Source organism: Mesitornis unicolor, unplaced genomic scaffold (assembly GCF_000695765.1).
Source record: "Mesitornis unicolor isolate BGI_N332 unplaced genomic scaffold, ASM69576v1 scaffold30849, whole genome shotgun sequence".
Classification (NCBI taxonomy): domain Eukaryota; kingdom Metazoa; phylum Chordata; class Aves; order Mesitornithiformes; family Mesitornithidae; genus Mesitornis; species Mesitornis unicolor.
In genome coordinates this window covers 548-6,557 of record NW_010208431.1, presented here as the reverse complement: position 1 = coordinate 6,557, position 6,010 = coordinate 548, and positions in this window count along the sequence as shown.

Genomic DNA, 6,010 nt, shown 5'->3' with positions numbered 1-6,010 from the left:
CTGCTGAAATAGCACACAGCAAAGCAAGAAAGGAGAATTATTTTTTAAGTGAAGAGCTGCTCGCTTTACCTTGGAGCAGGCTCCCTGCTGACAGGGGATTCACAAGACCTGTACATCCCCCATCTCAGCTACCTAAAAACCACATCAATCCCCACCTTCCCTCCACTCTCTTCACACACATCACCTCAGCTGCAGCTACATTAATGTAGGACTGCTAAGAAACAGGATTATGACTGTCTACCAGCACTGACAAAGGGTGAAACCCCATCCACTACAACGAGGCAAAATTCCTCTCTTCCAAGCAGGAGAAATAACCATTTCTGACACAGTTGTGCATAACCAGAGCAAAACCAGAGCACGTGGCCTCTCAAGGATAAAAATATCCAGCAGATACCTTTAGCAGAAGGAGAACAAACCACACGTGTATTTGACCTAATCACAGCAGACAAAACCGCCTCATCCCAACAGCGTTCAGAGCCTCCTGATTCTGGGAGGCAAGACACTGCTGGGATGGAGAACACAGCGAGCAGGTCTTGCTCCATTAGTACCATGGTACTTATGTGCATGCACTGGAAAATTAAGGAGAGGAAAATACACGTTCGCAAGCTGCCGTGTTACCAGACATTACCCTGGATGTGCAGTGGCCATCTGTAATCAAGAATATTGTCAAATTACGAGCTGGTGCCACAAGTAGCTGCTTTTGTGAACAGCAGCAAACCCATCAAACAGCAGGAGCCAAGATGCAGCAGCCTGTCTCAAAGCAGAGCAATCAGCAGTTTCATTGAAATGGCTGGAATTTCTATAAACTACAAGGAAAACACAACTTACAACCTGGTTATTGAGTTCTCTGCAAGGCATTTCCCCCTTGGCCTGTTCACGGGCAGAAAGAAAAACAAAGTTCTGTGTATGCCAGGGGCTTCTTTAAGGCCATCATCTCCACAGACACTGTTTGGAAAATTACAGTTAACCCTTACAGCACAGGATGTGGTGGGCTCCGATGTTTCGCAGTGAATTGGCGTTTAAAGAAAAATTTGGAAGGACAGCACCTGTATAAACATTTTAGAGCACAACATCTCTAAATAATTAAGTGTATCAGTGAACGTTAGGGAGTCTCTAACAAAGAACGAGTTAACCTCCGACACATTAAGGACACAGCTGGCAATGGCTTCTGCCAAGGATTTTTTTCTTGATGACAACTGTTCCAGTGCCGCTTCTTCCACACCAAAAATTCCAGTTTCACTACAGAAGACATGCAGAGACTTAAGGTAACTCTGTAAAACACCACTGACGATGATGTGAAACCTCAGGGAAAAGCTACTGCTGAAAGGCATTCAGATCACATCAGTATTTCCTACCAAGGAGAGTTTTCCATGTTTTGTTAACACCTAGGAACACGCAGCATGGATCTGCAAAACGGAAAAGCAGAATCCAAATTCAACCAAGAAAACAAGCAGGCCCATTTCTTCTCTGCCTGTAGAAAAGCCATGGGGAAACGAGGCTTCTAAGTGTAGGAATTAAGTGAAGGAGCTGCATTACATGGGATTTCTCCAGGCTCAGCATCAGACAGGCGGCACTAACCCATCATTTCTCCTCACTCAGGTCTTGCCTGTTCTTCCCTCCAAATATCCCTTTTTTCCTTTCACTCTAACGTACCCAAGCAGAACCACACCACGAGCAACAGCCGCCTGTCGGAGCAGGAATCCAGCAGACTTTGGCCAGAGCTGCCCATCTCCTCCGGAGTCTTTTGGGGCTTTAAAACAATAAAGTCAAGAAAGGCACAATCCTGCTAAGCCAAAACAAGCAGGACTTGAAATATGCTCTGTTGAAAAAAGTCACTGGGAAATAAACCACACAAAGGCTGCATCCCTCCTAGGCTCTGCCCCCCTCGCTATGCTGCTTCTCCAAACGAGTCCTCTAATATGGGAATAAATCTCTATCGCAGCGCTGGAGCTGCAAGCAGCAAAATGGGTAATCCAAAACCAAAGGACAAAGAATGGAAAATTAGCTGCTCAAACCACAGGACACACGAAGGGTCAGCAGTGCCAGCAGAAAAATCTCCATTTCTGTAACAGAGGAAGTGGGGTTTATCACGGATTATTTCCACACAAGATCTGGCTGCCCCTGGAGGATGGAAAGCTGAAAGCTGGTTTATTTGCAGACAATATGGAAAGAGACACGGATGAGATGTGTAGGCTTGGGAAGGTTTTAGACCTCGTTGGCAGGCACAGGACTGAGGTCCTCAACCAACAGCGGCGATCTCTCCTGACGCAGCCGTTCCATTGAACACGGCAGCTGCACACCAACAAACCCACTCAAAGCAACTGGATTTGCTCAGACACTGGGGGCTGTGGCTTTTGCCTTTGGCAGCTTGGCCCCCAGCCCCAGCGATGACAAACAAAACTGCAGAGCTATGCAATCAACTCCAAGCTGGCGTCCGCCCGTTGTGAAGTGCGGTGATTTTATATCAACTCTGGTTTACTTAAAAGAATAGTAAATAACCAGTGTAGAGAGGACCTAGTTCCAGGAGCCATAAAATGCTGCCACAGACAGCAGCCCAGCGTGTTATTTACTGGACAGACCAGCACCTAAAAGCAGTTGTTAATATTACTCAAACCAGTGCTTTTCCACGACCTGTCTGCTCACCCCCCCAAAAAAAAGAGAGCTAAGTTGAAATACTGTACTGCTGCTCTGTAAAAATAGTTATGGACCTCGCATCCAAATAGTTCAATGTATTGCAGCTTCATGTGTTCTGTACTTGACAAATTTTAAGTGGCTCGTTCCTGGTGCCAAATGAATGCACAGATGGGGGAATGTGACAGCACAGCACAGCAAAATGAAAATCAGGCAAAATCACGCATGTAAAATTTTGGTATTGCCAAAATGGTAACTAAGGAATCGGTTGTTAACAGAGCTCCCACCAGCAGGAGGGGCAGAAGTGGCTGTGTGAGCTATAGGGCAAGCTTCAAATTACACGTGGATTATCTTCCTAACATGGGAATATCGGAGAGCACCAGGAGAGGGGTGCTGCAGCCGGCTGAACAACAGCAACTCCAGCAGCTTCCCAGTGACAGCCCTCAAAGTGGCTCCATTTCTCCACCTCTGACTGGGAAGCAGCGTCCTGAAAACTGCAGCCTGGCTGTTAAACATAGGTTTCGACTGGGTAGTCTTTATGGCTGAGGAAATACATCCCCTTCCAAGGAGGAGGCACAACATCATGCAATGTGGAAAGACCTTTGCCAGGTGCCATTTGGCAAAAAGAGAAATAAATAAATAAATAGAGAGCTGAAAAGAGGGCAGATGGCAACACCTGGAAGAAACCCCAGCATCCTCCTACCACTGTCCACTTCCAGAGGAGAACGACTGAGCCTCACGAGTTTGCTGCCCTCAGTCTAACGGTGCTCCTCCATCTGCCAACCTTTTGGTGAGGATTCAAGTCATCTCAGTTCTGCAAAATGTTCAGAATCGCAATTAGAAACCACCTCGATCTGCGCAAAGCACAAGTACAGTTCTGTGCAAAGAAAGTCATTTAAAAATCCCTCTCATAACGCGTAAGTCAAGTTTGTTTGTCTTTTTTGAAAGGAGAAAGTTGCTGGACAACACTACATTGCTCAGAGCACCAAATGTACATTCACATTAGCTGCAAAGGAAGATGAGTCTGATTAGCAGTTAAAAAAAACAAGAAAGGAGAGGCTTGCAGCAGTGTGATAACGCCTGCCACAAGCAGCACACACACACACAAAGTTTAGCAGGGCAGCAGAGGGACTTCACGCTGGCTCTGCAAGTGAACTGCAGGAGGAGGACATCACCAGTGGCCACAGCAGTGACTGGGGTCGTTATCAGCATCTCAGCCAAGCCCGAGTGAGTCAGTGAAGTCAAGACGTGACAGGTTCAAACACTAAACCTCTCTCACCCCGCGTAAATCCTTCTTGGAATTTCATTTCAAGATCAAGGAATGAGCTGTGGTCTGGCTTTAATTCTCAGTGGAAATACTCCACCTCAAAGTCCTATTTAACAGCGTATTTTTCTACTCGGGAGGGCTCCAGGATACGGTGCACAGAGAGCACCAACACATCTGAGCTTAAACACCTCAAGAACCTTTTCTCTGCTAAACATCCACAGGGTCCACCAGTCACAGGCCATTAACCACGGCTGTCAGGCCCACAGCTTTAAGGTGACCACTCTCTGCAGGTTGTTCATGCATTAAAGCAGAGGAAGAACAGGAAAAGCGTAGCAATAAAGCAAGATTTCCCTTCAGAAGCTGTGCCTAAAACACAAATAGGCAAGAACACAGGTGAGATCTTCAAACAGACCCAGGAAGGGAAGACAACGCTAAGGACAACATCACCAGCCCATAAAAAAGCCTCCGGCCACCAGAGCAGAGAGAGGTGTCAATTTTGAGTCGCCTAATGATTAGCCAGGCTAATGGAAATAGGTCAATCATTGTTGTAAGCAAACAGAGTACCAGAAATCTGAGCAGTGCAGGGAGTGAAAGGAGAGACCTCTTTAAGGGCGCGGAGAAGCCAAGACAAGCAGCAGTGATGCCATTAAAGCTGCTCTTTCTGGAGTTTGTTAGAGCATCTCCCGGGGGAACAAATGGCATTTTGTCCTGTGTCCTGGCGGTCACCGCGCTGAATTTCACACGAAAACACCAAGCACAATTCAGCGTCTGTTCTGGATAAAAAAAGTCGCTTTGGTCTACAGATGAACAATTCCCTTCAGACGGGCTCCATTAAAGAGTCTATGCAGAATGAGGAAAAACAAATATTGAGTTGGTTCTCTTCAGCGCTTCGGGTTATTTTGTTTAACCTTATTATTTCACCACCAGAGCGGCAGCTGGAGTTCACAGCTTTGAAATTAATGTCCTTACATGTAGTCCTATTGAGGAAAGCCCTTTCTGACCAATTACAGACTTCCTTCTATCGCTGCAGTCGCTGATGAAGGGACACAGTCTCACAGATAGAGTTGCCGGACTTTATTCCTTTTCCTCCACAAAACCAGCCTAGTCTGACAGCAGACAGTGTTTTATTCACCGCTGCATCTCCTCACACCACCTCCCAGCACACAGATGCCTTTTAGAGCAGCTGGCCGACAACGACAAAAACCCCTTGAAGCGGCTCGTTTATGCCAAGAGCTGGATTAGCGCATTCGGTTCAAAGGAACGCGTCTCTGCCCAGGAATCCTGCCCGCTGCGAGAAAACTGCACTCACTCTCTAAAAAGCAGACGTCACCGCTCGATGACACCGGGTCTGGCAGCGCCGCCTTTTCCCCAACCCGCGTTGCCGGCAGTCAGACGAGACGGGTAGGTGCGATTTGGGACCAGAGGCAGAGGCCCCATCGTGTGGATCTCCAGCTCTGCAGCCGCAAGGAAGAGGTAGCACCGAGTTGACATCACCCAGCACCTATCACAAGCATGATCTGCCCTCACGTCCACATGGGATGACACCTCAAAGAGCCACCATCTTTCGGCAGGGATTGTGAAAGGCTGGTCGCGGTGTACCTGGCGTCCTGCTACGTCACCTCTGGGCTTTCTTACGCTTGGCTACGTGCTTCTCATTGCCAAGGGAGAAATAACGTGTGCAGCAGGTTCAGGAAGCAACTCGTGTTTATGAATAATAAGTGTTTTTGATCATAAGATCAAGAGTAATCGGAGCTGAAAAAGTTGCTTCAAACTACAATCAGATCATTGTACGGTTCACAGATTAAGTCACAAGGTAACAACCCCCTCCCAAGTTTGCATCAGTTTTCACCCTGGTAGAAGAACTTTGAAGTTAAATCCTCTTTTCCGTATTTTTCTCTTCAGTTTTGCTGGGAGGAGAGGTCTGCTGCATGAAAACCCATCAAAACCCCACACCTCATGGGCTCAGAGCTGGGGCAGGTGCCAGCGCTGTGTGCCCACAGCTTTACCACTCTGCCACTGAGCTCAGAGGTATTCTTAGTTGTTTATAGAAACGACTCTGATGCAGTAATTCCATCGGCTCTTCCAGTTCAATTACTTTGAAATTCCCTGAAC